The sequence below is a fragment of the Fukomys damarensis genome, unplaced genomic scaffold (assembly GCF_012274545.1).
Source record: "Fukomys damarensis isolate Sample0158 unplaced genomic scaffold, DMR_v1.0_HiC HiC_scaffold_23, whole genome shotgun sequence".
In the NCBI taxonomy this organism is placed as follows: domain Eukaryota; kingdom Metazoa; phylum Chordata; class Mammalia; order Rodentia; family Bathyergidae; genus Fukomys; species Fukomys damarensis.
This window is the reverse complement of record NW_022900935.1, coordinates 50,829,782-50,848,414: the sequence shown is the minus strand read 5'-3', so window position 1 is coordinate 50,848,414 and position 18,633 is coordinate 50,829,782. Positions and strand designations below refer to the sequence as shown.

The 18,633-nt window shown below is 45.8% G+C and overlaps 1 long non-coding RNA gene and 1 pseudogene across 1 annotated transcript in view; both read left to right on the top strand.

Moving 5' to 3' along the window:
• Positions 1 to 657, top strand: part of LOC117287352 — a 1,391-nt gene extending 734 nt beyond the window's left edge. The window contains exons 2-3 of the long non-coding RNA XR_004518628.1: positions 158 to 337; positions 583 to 657. This is a non-coding gene — a long non-coding RNA (uncharacterized LOC117287352). The remainder of the gene's footprint in view (positions 1 to 157; positions 338 to 582) is intronic.
• Positions 658 to 7,790: 7,133 nt separating this feature from the next.
• LOC104857120 lies at positions 7,791 to 9,866 on the top strand (annotated as a pseudogene).
• Positions 9,867 to 18,633: the final 8,767 nt, after the last annotated feature.

Below are 18,633 nucleotides of genomic sequence, written 5' to 3'. Positions count from 1 at the left end.
CCAAAAAAAAAAAAAAAAACGGAAAAGAAAGCTGTCTGGTCATGGCCAGGCCTCACCAGCACAATTTTATGGGCTCTGTCTTCTTTTCCCAGAATACTCAGGCTCTTCACCCAAGGCGTTGAAAATGCCTTGTTGACTTTTGTCCTCATCTTTCCAGGTCAACCATTCTACGCAAAAGCAAGATGCTGCTTAAATGCAAACCGCATCTGGCCAAGCTGCAGCCGAGGCCCTGAACTCCACTTTGCTCTTAGAAGAGCATTCTCCCCTCCGAGCCTTCACAGACCTCTTGATGGCCGGAAAGGAACTATCCAGACCCTTCTCAACCAGCCACGCCATGGTGGGTGTGGCTTTTTATCCAAAATTTGATCCCTAAATATAGGACAGAGCCAGGTGAGCTGGGGGAAACTGAGGCATCCAGTTTAATGGAAATTGTCTTACCTCTACTCATGGAAGTTGTTTAAAGAGGATGTAGAAGACTTGAACTCAGGAAAGCAAAGTAGAAAGGTGGTTACCAGCGGCTGAGAGGCAAGCTAAGAGGATTGGACAGACGTTGATTTAAGGATATGAATTTGATTTACACAGGAGGAATAATTTCAAGAGACCTATTGACCAGCGTGGTGACTATATGTAAGTGTTCTACCACCAGATAAGTATACTCATTTTTTTTAACCAGAGAGAGAGTGGACCCCACTTTGTGCATTTATTGAAAGGCAAAAATGCTTTTACTTGCACCCTCAGAGGCATTACCTGGTTTGTGTGTGGAAAGACTATTGTAGCAATACAGATGCAAAGAAGTCGGGGGAGGTAGGCTGGGAACTCTGAATACCTCCTCATCTTCCTGAATGCTGGCTTTTGTCTTTGTCAGTGCTGAGTACTTCATTCACATGCAGAATATTCCTATCTTTACAGACCTAAGAGAAGCCCGGCACTAGATTTACAGGCCACCTAATCCTGGTCACCCTCGAAGGTGGAAATCGCTTCATTATAATGCATATAATTCAAAACATCTTCGGGATTTAGACTTCTGAATCTTTCTCTTCCTCAGCCTGTTGACCCTCCTCCCATTTCTACCTCCAGTTCTGATTTCCTGGATTCAAATCTCCTCGGCCTAATTAACATTTCTAATTACATTTCTCCCACTTCAATACCCTAAACAGAATTGGTGATCTCCCCCCAACACCTGTTGACCTTCCCACGCCCCTCCCCGCATCAGCAGGTCCTGAGCACCCCACCCACGCGTCCCTCTCTCCCTTTCACCGGGCTTTAGGCGTCTCTCAACCTCCTCACCATAGGTGCCCCAGCTGATCTGCCCACTCTCGTCCGGCAGGCATCTCTCCTACTTGGTCTCTGCACGGCAGTCCAGGTGACCCCCAAACTTACATCAGGTTCATTCACACTTGCCCTTCTAAAGGGTTTGATGTTGACGTGCGCGCCTGTGATCCCAGTCGCCTGAGACTGAGCGAAAAGGATTCCAAGTTGAAGCCCAGCTGGGTAAATTTAGCTAGACTCTGTAGCAAAGAAAACATTTCAGAAGGGTTGTGCATGTAGCTCAGTGCTAAGGTCCTCGGTTGATGTGTGCTACAATATGGGTGAAACTAAACGTGATGCTGTCGTCAAAGGCCACCGATTGAGGGCCGAATTTGTGTGGGCCGCTCAGGAGAGGCAGATGCAGAGGCTAAGCCCACCGTGGTTGGCAGGGTTTAGGATGGGAATGGAGGGCAAGGAGGGAGAAGTGGCTGCTTGGCGGGGTGGGGGTTTCTTTGGGGGTGCAGGACACTGGCTGTACTAAATACCAGTGAATCGTACACGTGAAAACAATCTTATATTTCCGTGAGTTTTACCACCATTTTTTAAAAGATGGGCTTTCACAGTTTCTCTGCTGTTCCTAAAATAGACGCGAACCGCGGCCTGTGGATCGCTGACGCGCTCTCCTCTGCGGGGCCCCCGCCTGACTGCCAAGCTGCTCCGGAGGACCTGGGCAGCAGAGGCCGGAAGACTGACCTGGGAGGGCCTTTCGGCAGCTGTGGATTTGCTGGAGAAACTGGCCCAAGATGTATGATTCCTAATGTGACTTTCTTAAAAGGCAGAGTTATCAGTATACTATAGCAGAGAAGCGTTCTATCCTTACCTGAAGGAGTTCTTGCACATAGTGTGTTTTAAGCATCTTTCGGTGACCCCCAGACACCACTGAATTGTGGTAATTGCATGGGTTTTATGTCCTTCCCACTGCACAAAGACTCCACTTCTTTTCTCCTGTTTTGAGGTTCTTCCTACCGGTCTTGCTGACTCGTGTCTTCCAATGGCTGCTTCTGTGGCTTGGAATGAACTCTGCCAAGGTCCTGAACTGTGGACCTCACAAAAGCCTGGTGTGGCCTGTGTATGACGCCCTCCCCTGAAGGGGAGATGCTGTGCTGCTGGCGGGATGCTGCCCCAAAGCAGAGCTGCCCAGGGGATGGGTTCAGCTCCAGAAGACGTCCGAGAGGACATTATGTACCCACTTGCCTGTAAGTGACCTGAAGTGTGGACTCAAAATCCAAGCAGAAGCCGGCGTGGTGGTGGTGGTGCACGCCTGTAATCCCAGCCCTCGGGAGGCTGAGGCAGGAGGATCGCTTCGCATTCAAAACCAGCCTGGGCTGCATAGTGAGTTCTGGGTCAGTCTCAGCTACATAGTGAGACCCTGTCTCAAAAAACTAAAAAAGAAAAATCCAAGCAGAAACATTTAATATTGGTGGGAATAATGCGTGTCCCTCACCACCCCTAAGTGTTGACTAATCATTAAGTGGAGAGATTTTACATGTGCTTGAGTCAGAGATTTGTGGAAATTGTTTTTTTTTTAAGTAAATTGTAATTTATTTTATCCCACCCCAAACCCCTTCCCCTCCCTCTGTACAAAAGCTTTATTTCCATTTTTTCCTCCTATTTTCCCATTTTTCTTGTCCCTTCCTCACTCCCTCCTCCCTGTTCCCCTTCCCACCTGAACACTTTCTTCCCCTTTCCCAGCGTCCATTATAAATTTCAGTCCTTGTTACCACTTTCGGTTTCTCACACCAGAGAAACAGTTTGGTATTTAAACATGTGTCCAATTTATGGAAATCCTTTCTTGAACTGGATAATGAGGAGAAATCACTTGTCGCCTCACTACTGGATTTCCTTCCACAGCGCCGTCAATGCACAGAAGCAACTTGCAGAGAATGTGGTAGTCACCAGTGGCTCCTCTGTGTTGTCAGGATTTCTGCACAGATTGTATTCGGTAGAAGAACCAAAATACCAAAGAGTGGTTGGTGCCAAGACATTCCCAGCTTCTGCTCTACCTGCAAAGGCCCGTTGTGTGGCCGGGGTGGGAGGGGCTGTCTCTGGAGCTCAGCAAGACATAGGGTTCAGTTTCAAAGGAATATTATATGGGTCAGGGATTTAGCTCAGTGGCACCACGCCTGCCTCGAAAGTGCAAGGTCCTGAATTTGATCTCTGATACAGAAAAAAAAAAGGAATATTATAATCAGATGGACACACAGCAGATTGGGGCCCTCTCAGTAATTCACCTTTGGAAATGATGTTTGAGTTGGAAAAGCTCAACCACCTCCTATAAAGAAAGCATTTTCAGGGCCGGGGATTTAGCTCAGTCCATTGGTGGCCTGCCTTGCAAGCACAAGGACCCCAGTTTAATCCCCTGTACAAAAAAACAAAACAAAAGAAAGCATTTTTAGTCGGGCGTGGTGGCGCACACCTGTAAACCCAGCACTTGGGAGGCTGAGGCAGGAGGATCTCTGTGAGTTCAAGACCAACCTGGGCTACATAGTGAGTTCCAGTTCAGTCTCAACGACATAGTGAGACCCTGTCTTAAAAAACTAAAACCAACCAAACAAACAAAAAGCTCTTTATATAACTTGTCCTGGGTGTTGCAATCTCTATTAATTTTATTATTTGGGGTTTTGGTGGAGGGGTTTGGTTTTTTGAGACAGGGTCTCACTATGTTGTTGAGACTGACCTGGAACTCACTATGTAGCCCAGGCTGGTCTCGAACTCCCAGTGATCCTCCTGCCTCAGCCTCCTGAGTGCTGGGATGAAAGGCGTGCGCCACCACGCCCGACTCTTACTATTTGTTTTTTTGAAAGAGGGTCTTGCTGTGCAATCACACTGAGGCATGGAACCTCAGCACCACCTCTCAGCACATGTATGCAGTTTTTGTGGGTTTCCTCAAGATTTAGACAGCATAAAAAGACACATGCAGGCCGCGAAGATTTTGCTATCGTAACTTTCCATGCAGCCCAAGCCGTGTTTCCCGGACACCGCGTGTGCTTCTATCTTTGCTCTCACCCTCTTTTTCTCTTTCCTGGGCCCAAGCTCACTTTGCAGAGACAGCCCCTGTGCTTCACTTTTACCTTCTCAAATAAACATTGCCTCTGCTTCATGTTCATTTTGTCCAATTCCTTGTTCAAATAGACAAGGACCCAGGGTCTAACTCCAGAAGGAGAGGTGAACAACCTGAACCTGGTTAACGTTTAGTTGGTAAGCCACGTCTTTTAAGAAATGAGGTACCTGATAACAGAACTGCAAGGGGGGGAGGTGCTATTTAGTGTTTTTAAAAAATACACTTTTATGCCGGGCGTGGCGTCTCACACCTGTAATCCCAGCACTCGGGAGGCTGAGGCAGGAGGATCGCTGGGAGTTGGAGACCAGCCTGGGCTACACAGTGAGTTCCAGGTCAGTCTCAACTACGTAGTGAGACCCTGCCTCAAAAAAAACAACAAACAAACAAACAAAAAAATCAAGTTTGAGCCTAGTCTGGGCAACTCAGTAAGAGGCTATCTCACGATGATATGGAAAGGAGGACGCTGGGGTGTAGATGACTAGGAAGGACCTGGCTTCAATCCCCAGTGTGACACACACGAGAGTACACCCCACATCTTCTCTTGTAGTTCATACTCTTTCCTTCCTTTGCTTTTTTTTCTTTCTTTTTCTTACACTTATTTATTCATTCTCTGGTGGTGCTGGGGATTGAGCTCAGTATATGGGAGCCTTGTTACTCACATGTTCCCCTTCACTTCCAGTTTCCCCGTAATGCCCAACATGAGAGAGGTGAATAGCATGAGTAGTAGTCACACCGGAGCTTGGGGAAATGGCTCAGGGTGACAGCAGTTGCCCAGGCAACTGCTGGAAAAACATCGGAAAAAGATGTTTTTTAAAAGGAGAAGTTTTTTTTGTTTTGTTTTTTGAGACAGGGTCCTACTAGGTAGTTCAGACTGCTCTGGAACTCACTGTGTAGCACTTTGGAGGCTGAGGCAGGAGGATTGCTGCAAGTTCAAGGTCATTTTAGACTACATAGTGAGTTCCAGGCCAATCTGAACTACATAGTGAGACTTTGTCTCAAAAACAAAAGAGAGAAAAGCCTGGCATGTTGGTGCGCACTTGTAATCCCAGCATTTGGGAGGCTGAGAGGCTGAGGCAGGAGGATTGCTATGAGTTTGACGCCATCCTGGGCTACACAGTTAGTTCAAAGCCAGCCTGAACTACATAGTGATACCCTGTTTCAGAATTTTAAAAAGGTGGGGGGGGGACACCAGGGATTTAGCTCAGTGGTGCTGCAGCTGCCTAGCAAGTGCAAGGTCCTGAGAAGTTTGAGCCTCTCGCAAAAACAAAACAAAAGGCATGAATACCAACAAAACAATTTAGTGAAGAGAAAACTAAGTTAGGATCCAAAATCAAGAAAGAATTGATAGCAAAACTAGAAACTACAGATAAACTGGAGAAACTGAAGACAATGCAGAAAAAAGGAGGAAGCAGGCTAGAACACTCAGCCCAGCTCCTAGCTAACAAAAAGTGAGCCCAGAGAGGGAGAAACAACAGGCTTTCGACTCTAACCCCAAGGGAAGCGCATGGTATTGTAAGCTGCAAATACAGCGAGGGGTTTTACTCTGAAAGCAGCAAGCTAGAGTTAGAGAAGAAATGCACTGCGGTACCCGCCACACTTGGGAGGGATTATTGCTTAGGACTGGGTTACTCTGGGAGGAGTCAGAAGTCACAGAACTACTGTACTTCGTTTTTCTAGGGCTTCAGGGTCAAAAGAAACAGTCACAGAGCGGGGTCAGGCCGGTTGCAGACCCTCTGAGAAGTTTAAGCAGTAGTGAGCTCAGCTCAGTGAGGCACCGCGGTCCCTGTCTGTGGTGCGAGGCCAGGCCAGTTGTGTGGTTTCCTGCGGGGACTGAGACCGAAAGTGCTGACGTGAAGTCCAGCACTGCTTGGCCCGCTCTTGCTGCTTCCGTGACAGAGCTGAGAGGTCCATTTGTTTTTCTCATCACCGGTGTGATCAGGGATGCCTTGGTTTGAACAGTTGCCCCCTCCTGGGGTGTATGGGCAGAGGGGCTTCTGGAACAAAGGAGGCACCTTAGCAACCCACAGGCCGAAAAGCTAGTGACTTGGTGGTATGCGGAAGGGCGCAAACCCTAATAACTGCCTGTGTGGATGAACCCTACTGCGGATGCCCCACTGTCCGACCAAGTCCAGCAGGACAGGCAGGACAGGAGCATTAACACAACAAAAAGCGGGCATGGAAATAAATAGGCCCTAGCTGTGATTCACACTCCCATATCCAGTGGATTCCAATGCCACAGGGCCTGGAAAAGAAAGCTCTCACTCAGACACATCCAGAAAATTTTTAGATTCATTTCCTTCATTTTTTTTTTTTAATACACCCCCATACTAAGAATCGAACTCAGGACCTTGCACTTGCCAGGCAGGCATGGCGCTGCTGAGCTAAATACCTGGCCCCAGACTGATCTATTTTTCTTTCTTTTTTTGTTTTGTTTTGCTTTCTTTTTCTCTAGCTTTTGATCTTTGCTTGTATTTTTTAAAATTTAGCTTTATTTCTTTTTGTTTTTTTTAAGACAGGGTCTCACTTTGTAGCCCAGGCTGGCTTCGAACTCACAGAGATCCCCCTGCCTCAGCCTCTCAAGAGCTGTGATTACAGGTGTGTGCAACCATACCTTGCTCTATTCACTTTCTTTTAGTCTTTAATTAGATTCCTCACTTTTCTCTCTCATTTTTCTTCTCTTTTCCAAATATTAGTTCTTTCATTTTCCTCTTTCCCCGCCTCTTTCATTTTAATTGCTATTATTAAGCTTTACTAAGTCTTAGCTATTTAGTTAACCATACTATGAATGCTGAATTTTTTCTATTGTTCATGGTGGTATAGTTATTGTTTTTGATAGATATTAATTGTATGTCAACATTTGGTTTCTGTGTGTGTCTTCATATTAATGAAATCTTTTTCTTTCTCTTTCTTTTTTTTTTTTTTTTTTTTTTTTTTTTTTTTTTTGTACTGGGGATTAAACTCGGGCCCTCGCACTTGCAAGGCAGGTGGCAGCACCACTAAGCCAAACCCCGGCCCTCTTTTTCTTATTTTTAAGGATGGTAATGGTTGTAGCTATTATTACTTCTTTTTGTTTGTTTGTTTGTTTTTGGTTTTTTTGAGGCAGGGTCTTACTATGTAGTTGAGACTGACCTGGAACTCACTATGTAGCCCAGGCTGGTCTCGAACTCCCAGCGATCCTCCTGCCTCAGCCTCCTGAGTGCTGGGATTACAGGCATGCACCACCACACCTGGCTGCTATTATCACTTCTCAAGGTGTGTCAATGACCCGTTGTTCTTTGACCTCTATTGTCACTGTTGATTTCTATTTTAATGGTGGCATAGTCGTTGCTTTTAATTGGTTCTTATATTATTCCAGTGGTGACAAACCTAAGGCACATGTACCACAGTGGCCTGTTAGTATCATTGAAAGATCTGAAGAGGAATGGATAAAAACGTTGGCGAGCAACTCAACAGAGCCTACGAAGCTTACTGACAGGCGCACATGGATAGAGATAACACAGAAAAAGAGTAAGAGCAAAAGACTGAGAACTATGAGCACAGAATACATAACAGGGACAGCTGTCACTTCAACAAACTCTTACTGCCAGGAGTGGTGGCACGTGCCTGTAAGCCCAGCCCTCAGGGAGGCTGAGGCAGGAGAATCACCATGAGTTTGAGGCCAGGCTGGGCTACACAGTGAGTTCAAGGCCAACCTGAACTACTTAGGGAGACCCTGTCGCAAAAACCAACAAACAAACATCAAACTCATTGAAAAGCTAAAATCAGCCAGGGGTGGTAGTGCACGCCTGTAATCCCAGCACCCGGGAGGCTGAGGCAGGAGCATCGCTGAGAGTTGGAGACCAGCCTGGGCTTCATAGTGAGTTCCAGGTCAGTCTCAACTACATAGTGAAACCCTGTCTCAAAAAACAACAACAACAACAACAAAAAGAAAGCTAAAAATCACAGTTACCTCTTATGAATTCCAGTCAAAATAACAGTTACAGCTGTGTTCCTCTGCTGGATGATGGTGAAACAAAGAAAAATAATCTGACTCTTGATCAGCCATATATAAAGTGAAATCAGGAACACCAAAAGAAAAACAATCAAAGGTCAGAAGAGAAGACATTGCTTCCCCTAGACAAGAAACTTCATCAGGGAGTCCTGGCATTCCTTTAATCCATGAAAGGGATAATTTAGAGAAGACTTTCTGGGATCTGAAAGAAGATTTCCTAGAATATGTGTGCTAGCAAAAGCAAAAAAAAAAAAAAAAAGCATTTAAGCAATATTAACATACCAGACCCTGCAATTGAAACAGTGCTCCTGGCCTTCACAGATAAAACAGATAAACAGGAAGAGCTGTTTAAGCCTCAGGCTAAAGATAACATAACTAGACACATCTTTCTTTTTTTCCTTTCCTTACCAAGGCTTGAACTCAGGACCTTGTGCTTGTGAGGCAGACACAGTGTCACTGAGCTAAGTTCCCATCCCCATAAACACCTCTTTTGAATCACTCTCTAAATTCAGTGCCACATTTCCACCTGTGGGCAGTGATTCTGATTTCCTACATAGCACCTCAGAGAGACCCAAGATCCTTGTCCCTACCATGTGAAGCAGCGTGCCAGAATAAATTTATTATATTTTATTTATTTATTTAGGTAGTATTTTGTGGGGGGTACTAAGAATCTAACTCTGGCCCTTGCAAGTCAGGTGCTGGAACCACTGAGCTAAATCCCCAACCCTATTTTGGTTTTTTGAGACAGGGTATCCTTATGTAGTTGAGACTGACCTGAAACTCACTATGTAGCCCAGGCTGGGCTTGAACTCGCAGCAATCCTCCTGCCTCAGCCTCCCGAGTGCTGGGATTACAAGTGTGCGCCGCCATCCTGGTTTCGCCAGGAAAATTTTAATGTGGAGTTCAGACAACCCAAGAAATGTTAAATCAGAAGAAATTTTATTTGAAATTCAGGGACTTGATCCTGTAGCTTCAGCTATACAAAACCTTAAAACAACAAATCAGCCAGGCGTGGCGGAGCACGCCTGTAATCCCAGAACTCGGGAGGTTGAGGCAGGAGGATCTCTGTGAGTTCGAGCCCAACCTGGGCTACGTAGTGAGTTCCAGAGCAGCCTCAACTACACAGGGATACCCTGTCTCAAAAAAAAAAAAAAAAACTGACAAATCAAAGCCCTCAAATTTTGCAAATAATTGTATCAAGACAACTCTGGACGGAGCTCTGTGTCTGCTGCTTGGAGACAGCAGTGCGTTGCATGGAAATACATTCCCACTTCAGGACCCATCTGATGCACCTTGTCCCTCACTGGATTCCCCAGGAAAAGCTATCTGAGGACCACTGCAGCCACTTTGGAAACCCTTTCCTGGTCAAGACAGAGACTTAACAGCACAGACTCTAAACTGCATAGACCTCAAGTGTGTGAATTCTGTCTGGCAGTTTTCCTACCACCCATTACATCAGGGGGTTTCCTCTGCCACCTTAATTCACACTTTAATGGGGAGACTTAAGACACACTGAAGAACACAAGTTCTCTGTCATGATGGCTGAAGATTTAGCTCAGTGGTACTGTGCTTGCCTCACAAGAACAAGGTCCTGAGTTTGATCCTGGTACTGGAGGGGAAAAAAAGTTCTGTGTCCTGATTTGGGGTTTGTAATACTATAGATCCTTGATTGTAATCTAAATTGAGGCTCATTTATAGAAAATACTGTCATGATTATTTAATTTTTTCTAAACTTATTTTGTAGCTTTCATTATCTTTTAAAAAACCATTTTGTAAAAAACTGTAGTACATTGTATTCTTGTGTACTTTTTTTTTTTTTTTTTTTTTTTTTTTTGGTACCAGGGATTGAACTCGGGTCCTTGTGTTTGGGAGGAAGGCGGCATGAGCACCACTGAGCTAAATCCCCAGCCCTACAATATTCTCATAATTCAAAATCATGTATGTGAGTTACAGAATTGTAGAATCATGTTTGTTTAAAATACCTAAACTTGGGCCGGAGGATTTAGCTCAGAGGCACCGCGCCTGCCTTGCAAGCACAAGGTCCTGAGTTCAATACCTGATACCAAAAAAGAAAAAAAAAAATCTAAGCTTATTGCTTGGATTTCTAATGAGACCTAATTAATTTGATGATGTCAAATGTTCATAAAGTTTCCGTTGTTTTCATTTTAAAAATTAGTTTATGTTATGGGTAAGTTTCTTTGTTTTGTTTTGTTTTTTTGTGGTACCGGAGATTGAACTCAGGTCCTTGTGCTTGCAAGGCAGGCCACCAAAACCCTGAGCTAAATCCCCGGTCCAGTAAGCTTTTTTTAATAACATTTTAATAACATTCCCCTCCTCCATCCCCCCTTAGGTAGTGTTGTTTTGTTTTGTTTTGGTACTGGGGATTGAACTCAGGTCCTTGCGCTTGCAAGGCAGGCAGCAGAACCGCTGAGCTAAATCCCCAGCCCACGTATGTCCTTTATAAATATACGTATAATAGAGAATAGCAGATAACATAAATATCTAAGTAAATACCAAATGAAGACATTTGTTGCCCAGTGATAATTATTTAAATACTTTTGGAGTTTTGAATAATATATATGGCTTTAATTTTTACTATGTATATACCCGCATGATGAAATTAATTAAATAATCGAGTTACTTTTAAATAAAAGAAAAGAAAGTTTTGTGGTATCTGTTTGTTTCTTCTTTAAAAGAGAAAAACTTTTCCATCTGTCCTGTACTCTGAGTAATACGTGGTGAATTGTCTATCGTTATTCTCTTGGTTTTTATGAAAATTTTTTTCTTTTTTTCCAGTACCAGTAATCAAGCTCAGGACCTTGCTGGGGTCCTGATACCAAACGATCCCCGATACCAAAAAAAATTTTTTTTTCATAAAACAGAAAACAATCATCAACCTAGACTTTTCTATCACGCCTTCAAAATTGATGGAAAAGGAAAAGTCTTCCATGACAAGGAAATCCTAAAGAAACACAAGACAACTATTGCAGAAAATACTAAATAGAATCCTAGGCAGAGACAGGGAGGCTACCAACACCAAAGGGTCCAAAGGAAAGTATGCATCTACCTGAGAGAATAGTCAAGCAAAAGAACAAAATAAAGGAATCAGCCCTGGAAAAATAACGAAACAACAAGATTCGGCAAACACCTTACAATAATGACTCTCAGTGTCAGTGGTCTCAACTCCCCAATCAAAAGACACAGAATGACAGACTGGATTTAAAGAAAAACAAATGCAATCAAAAATTGCCTATGGGAGATGCCTCACCCAAAAGGAAGTACACAGAGTGAAGGTGAAAGCATAGAAATTCATACTGTATGCCTTGGAGCCTAAAAACAAGCTGGAGTGGCTATTTTATTTTCAGACACGGTCAACTTCAAGCCAAAACTGATCAGAAGAGGGCCATAGATTTAGCTCAATGGTTCCCCCGCCTGCTTCACAAGCACAAGGACCCAAGTTCGATCCCTGGTACCGAAACAAAACTGATCAGAAGAGACAAAGATGGCTTCTACATACTGGTAAAGGGACCAGTTTAACAGGAAGAGATAATAATTGTAAATGTTTATGCACCAAATGACAGCACACTCAACTTCATAAAACAAAAACTAGTAGACTTAAAAGGACAGATAGACATCAGTACAATCACCATGGGAGACTTCAGTACCTCACTGTCACCAATGCACAGAAAGTCAACAAAAAAACACATCAGTTATACCACACCATTGAACTAATGAATTTACCAGATATCGACAGTGTCTGGGAGGCTGAGGCAGGAGGATTACAAATTCACGCCTGGGCAGTTTAGCAACTTAATGAGATCCTGTCTCAAAATAAACAAGAATCGATGCAGCCCAAAGCAAAGGCCCTGAGTTCAATTTGCAATGCCACAAAAACAAAACAAGATTTTAGTCAGCTATGGCGGAACGCACCTATAGTCCCAGCTACTTGGGAGCCTGAGGCAGGAAGATCTCTTGTGCCTCAGATTTCCAGGTCAGCCCAGGCAACATAACAAGATTCCACCTCAAAAACAAACTAATGAAGTCGGGCCAGGGATTTAGCTCAGTGGTTCGGTGGCCTGCCTCGCAAGCGCAAGTACCTGAGTTCAATCCCCGGTACCAAAAAAAACACAAACTAATCAAGTAGCTAAACAGACAAAACTTGTAGCAGAGCCCTCTGCCCAGTGTTAGCAGGCTATACCGGCACAAACTTCTTGCCTCTCCATCACTGGGTTGTATTATACTGGAAGTAGCAGAGCTCTGCTGAGTTCACTCCCAGCCAAAGTCAAGGACTCCAGCTAATTTCTTCCCCTCTGAGTTAACCGTTTGTTCTCTTCAGCAAAGACGTGCTTGTTCCTCATTCTTCCGTCCTGCCTGCTTGATACTTGTCATCCGCAGGTGTCCCCCAGCGCCCCCTTCCCACACTGGACGTCCTGGAACTCTGTCTTTGTTGCCCAGAGCAGCTTAGCTCGGCCCAAGACTCAGTTTCTTTCAAGTCTCTGTCTCTGTGTTTCTTTTAATTCCCACCGTCCTATCTCATGGGTATCATATTGGTTTGCAGGAGCCCAGGACCCCTGCAGGGGTCTCTGGCAACTCCTATTACCCTTTCCCTATAAAAACCGAGGCGTGAAAAAGTGCGAGCCAGAGAGGGTTTTGTTTTTGGCAGCAATGCATCCCGAATCTCATTTACATACTAGGTAAATGCTCCACCAATGAGCTTCGAGTTCACCACTGAGTTACTTGGAAAAATGCTGACAAGAGGGGCTCCGCAACAATCCAGGAAGGAGCTCAGAAAACAGCCAAAGCTAAAGAGCACCTAAAACATAGTAGGCTGCAAAGAAAAAGCAGAATTTGAACAAAATAGTAACGCATCAGTGGTGCTGACCCATTTAGGCTGTCCTCCTGGCCAGCTCTCCAGCAGACTGCTTCTCCAGAGCCTGTGTACCCCACCCACCTCCCCGGAACATGCTTCTCCCCCTCTGGGGTGGGGCTCAAGGCTCCCGCAATGCCATGCTCTGCATCTGGAATGTCCTGCAAAGGCCTGAGTGTTAAAGGGTTGGTCTTTAGCTTCATGCTATTGGGAGGTGGTGGAGGCTTTTGCGTGTGTGTGTGTGTGTGTGTGTGTGTGTGTGTGTGCGCGCTCAGGATTTGCACACTGGGCTATACCCTCAGCTTTTTTTTTTTTTTTTTTTTTTGGACAGGGTTTTGCAAAATTGCTAAATTGCCCAGACTGTCCAAGTGGGGCTCGAACTTGCAGTATCCCTGCCTCAGCCTCTCAGAAGGCAGAGACTATAGCTGTGCATCACCACACCCAGCTAAGTGGTAGAACCTATAGGAGGTGAGGCCTCAGGGGAAGTCTTTAGGGATTAGAGTCCTGCTCTCCAAGGGGACTGTGGCGTTTTGGTTTCTCCTTTCTCTCTTCACTTCCTGGCCAGGAGATGAGCGGGATCGCACTGCTAGGTCTTCCACGACCCTGTGGGGCTCCTGATAGGCCCAGAAATGGCAGAATCATCCGGGTCGTGAACTAGAACCTCTGAAACTTTGAGTCAAAATGCACCTTTTCTTTTTATAATTTGATCTTCTCACATATTTGTGAGAACAATGAAAAGCTGGGTGACACACTCAGGCTTAGTTAACAGTGACGAACAAAATATTCCCTTTCCCAAACTCACAGAAAAGAAACCACTGCACAAAACCACCTCACCCCCAAAACCCTAATTTAGTAGAGATGCAACACTTACAAGCAGCTATAAAAGATGCATATGGGGCTGGGGATTTGGCTCAGTGGTTCCACTGCCTGTCTTGCAAGCCCAAGCCCGAGTTTTTAAAAAAAAAAAAAAAAAAAAAAAAGATGCATATGAAGAAGTTGAGCTGGGTGTGGTGGTGCACACCTATAATCCCAGCACTCGAGGATCGCTGCTGTGAGTTCGAGACCAGCCTGGGCTACATAGTGAATCCCAGGTCAGTCTCAACTACACAGTGAGACCCTGTCTCAAAAAACCAAAACAAACAAACAAAAAAAAGTTGACACAGCCAACTAAGCTCTCTCCGTCTGTGAATGAATGTGTTCTTCGCTCCTTATTTCTCTGCTTCCTGTAATCATATCTTTTTTTCTTTTTCTCTTTGGTTGCCCCACACACACATCTTAACTTTTTTTTTGGTACCAGGGATCAAACTCGGAACCTTGCGTTTGCAAGGCAGGTGGTGGCACCACTGAGCAAAATCCCCGGCCCAACATTTTACTTTTCAATTAGCTTTTCTTTTCTTTTTTCTTTTTTTTTTTGGTACTGGGGATTGAACTTGGGTCCTTGAGCTTGCAAGGCAGGCCACTGAACCGCTGAGCTAAATCCCCGGCCCTTCAATTAGCTTTTGTCTGAGACCTTTGTATTTTCCTATAAGTATATACACTGAAATTCTTTTTTTTTTTTTTTTTTTTTGTACCGGGGATTGAACTCAGGTCCTTGTGCTTGCAAGGCACGCACTGGAACCACTGAGCTAAATCCCCAGCTATACACTGAAATTCTTGAGAGTGTGAAATTGAGGTTTACAGGCATACTTTAATGTAGTCTAATTTCATTTAATTAGTTTACTTTCATCTAGTACTTACTGTGTGAAAAAGGCCTGTGATAACTCTCTGAGAAGGAAAACTAAGAAACAGAAGAATTGGGGGGCTGAGATGTCAGAGTACTGGTGTGTGAGGCCCTCATTTGCTCCTTAGCGGGACACACCCAAAGGATCGGGGTGATATAAGAAGTCCACGTATCACTTTTGTTGGCCAATTCTGAAAACTGCCTTCATTCACCTGTGGTTTCAGGGATCGATCCCAGCTAGCTGGGTGGCACAGGGGTCCAATCCCAGCTACTTTGGAGCCAGAGGCAGGAGGGTTATGAGTCTGAGGTCCACCTGAGCAACTGGCTTAGTGACTTTTGCTGTTGCTGAGACAAAATAGCTGACCCGCAAAGTTAAAGACGGAAAGGCTTATTTAGCGCTCCATTTGTACAGGGCTCAGTCCATACTCTGCTGGCTCCAGGCAGGGTCTTGTGGCAGACAGGCATTGCAGAGGAGAAAGAGGTTCAGGGCTGGCAGAAGGCAGCAGAGCAACAGGGGGCAACCGCAGCTCTTTCTGTCCCTTACATCTTATCCGGGCTACTTAGGGCGGGTGGCACTCACACCCTTAATCCTAGTCAAGGGCACTAGATAGACTTTTCCATTCCAAAAATTACAAGCGGGGATAGCAAGGAACAGGAACAAAGCAAGAGCGAAGTCCAGCAGGGCAGCATTAAGTCTCACACTCCCACTTCTAGCATCCCCAGCAATCCGCGGCAGGTTGTGAACTCCAAAGGGTGTGGGTGGCTCCCCGCACAGAGCACTTGTAATGGTAGCTCCTATGGCTTCTTGCTTAGGCTGGCTGTGCTCCCTCCTGGCAGCTCTCCACGGACAATCCATGCTCCTGGCTTCTCCAACCTTCTGAGGTCTCCACTGCACCTTCGGCTTCACCCTCACGGCCTCACACACTGCCCTTTCGGGCGCACCGCCTGGCCTCCCAAGCCCTCTTCTGAAACCTGGGCCGAAGCCTTCCTGAGCCCACAAGTTTTGCATTCTGCATGCGCCCAAAACCGGCATCACGTGGATGACGCCAAGCTCTGCTGCCAGCTGGAGCAGTAGCCGGGCTTCCTTCTCTCTCAGCTGTCGGGGTCCAGTGCCTGTGAGCCAAATCCAGAGGAACAACTTCGCTAGGCTGTCACCATTCTCGAACAGGGTGCTTTGGGGCTCTCCTCTCAAAGTAAAGTCTTTCCGTTCTCCAATTTTGAGGCTGCAAAGCATGGAGTCCTGGTGTTCTCGTGAGGCCCTCAAGCCATCTTATCTGTTCTCCTGTCCCTTCTCAGCAATCAAGATCGCCTCTGCTCTATCTTCGCAGTCCACAACTTTACCAGAGCTTCCTTTCTGGCCAAACTCAAACTGTTTTAAGTCATCCTGCTGGGCTCTTTGCTCTTGATTTTCCATATAAATCGGGCAAAAGTCCCTAACAGTAGCCATCCCACCCCCTCAACAGACAGCCTTGAAATTTCTTTTAACAGCTTAGCTAGTCCACTGCCCTTCATCCCCAGTCTCAGGCAGTCTGGCCACAAACTTTCTGCCAAGGTATAATACACACTGGAGTCCAGCAGCCGATGCAGTCCTCCTCAGCAGAAACCTCCTGAGCTTCTTCTTCTTCTTCTTTTTTGGTACCATGGGATGGAATGCAGGACCTTGCGCCTTGCGAGGCAGGCACAGTGCCACTGAGCTAAATCGCTGGCCCTCTGAGCTTGTTCTTTACCGACAGAATTGCTATCAATGCTCTGGTCTTCTGAGCTCTGACCACAATCTCCCATCAAGTACAGCCTGAAGTGTTCCAGCTCCTTTCCTGCTGGCATCTCTGAACCTTCCCAATCTCTTCCCGCCAGCCAGTCCCAAAGGCGCCTGAAGGACAAGGCCAGGTACAGTCACAGCGATGACCCCACTTCTCGGGTACCAAATTCCGTCTCAGTTACTAATGGCTGAGATAAGATACCCGACACCCAAAGTGAAAGGGAGAAAGAGGTTGCTGGGGTCGAGAAGAGAAACAGTTCACGGCCGGGAGAGGGTAGCAAAGCATTAAGGGAGGACCACAGCTCTCATCCCTTACATCTTATCCAGGCTAATGAGGACAGGCAGCACTCACACCCTTAATCCTGTGCCCTTGGGCCTAGTATTGCACTGTGAATCAATCCCAGCATCACACACTCTAGACCCAGCCACCTCTGAAAAAGTCCCATTTATGGCCGCACGAGGCTTTGGGGACATCTAGACACAAGCCATAATAGTAACTTAATGAAACCCACCCTCAGAGCCGGGGATTTAGCTCAGCGGTTCGGTGCACTGCCTTGCAAGCGCAAGGACAGGAGTTCAATCCCCAGTACCAAAAAAAAAAAAAAAAAAAAAAAAAAAAAAAGAAACCGGACCTCAAAATAAAACAAAATCAAGGCCTGGGATACAGCTCAATGATAGAATGCCTGCTAAGCATGTTTGAGGGTCTCCTCCGTTCAATCTTTTTTGTTTGTTTGTTTTTTGATACAGGGTCTCACTATGTAGTTGAGCCTGACCTGGAACTCACTATGTAGCCCAGGCTGGTCTCGAACTCACGGCGATCATCCTGCCTCAGCCTCCCAAGTGCTGGGATTACAGGTGTGCACCACCACACCCAGGTTTTTCTTTTTCTTTTTTTAAAAAAGTGACAAAGTTTATTTGAAAAAGTCAAAGTGAAGAGTGACAGAGAAACTAAAGAGGAAAAGCAAGATGAAAGTATACCCTGGAGGAAGCAGGGTGGGCTATCATGAGGAAAGCCACCACAGCAAGCTCTTCTTGGCATCTGTGTCCTTTATTTATACTGTCCAAGTCTGGAGGAAACCCGTCAGAGCTTCTCCATACCAGTCCTGAGAGGAGGTACTGGGATCCCACACCTCAGGCTGACATCAAGTCTAGGCCATTCTTTGTGATTTGATTTTGTTTTTGTTTTTTGAGACAGGGTCTCACCATGTAGCATAGGCAGACCCCATACTCTGGTGATCCTCCTGCCTCAGCCACCCCAGTGCTGGAACTGCAGGCGTGTGCCACCATGCCATCCTACTGCAAACCTGTTGGAGTTCTCTCAAGAAGTCCACATGCTTTGAAAACTATTTTAGGTATGTGTTCTGGGATCTCAAAATTAACAGGTCACACTTGCTTCCAGAACCGGTTTTGCCACACCCTAATCTCCCATCTCATTTTCCCCGAGGGACTCAAATCCCCGTAGTTCTTTACAGGGTGCTGAGGCTGGGTGTCTTTATGGGGTGTCTCTATAGCTCCACCAAGCTAGAACGGGCTGTCCACCCTACCCACTGGGGATTATGTGCTCTCCACATACCTTGGGGCGCTGAGGCTCAGGGAAGAACAAGCTGTTAGGAAACAAGAAGGGTGAACATTGACCTTTACTAGTAGCCCGGAGAGGAGGGGCAGCTCAGATTTCCACGCTTCCCGTAGCTGCACTAGAGCCTTGCTTTCTGAGGAGAAATCTCAAATCTTCTAGAAAGAAAAAAAAGTAGAGCTGGGTGTGGTGCTGCACGCCTGTAATCCCAGCATTCCAGAGGCTGAGGCGGGAAGATCACTGTGAGTTCAAGACCAGCCTGGGCTACATAGTGAGTTCCAGGTCAGTCTCAACTACTTAGTGAGACCCTGTTTCAAAAAAACCAAAAAAAAAAAAAAAAACGGCACGGAGACG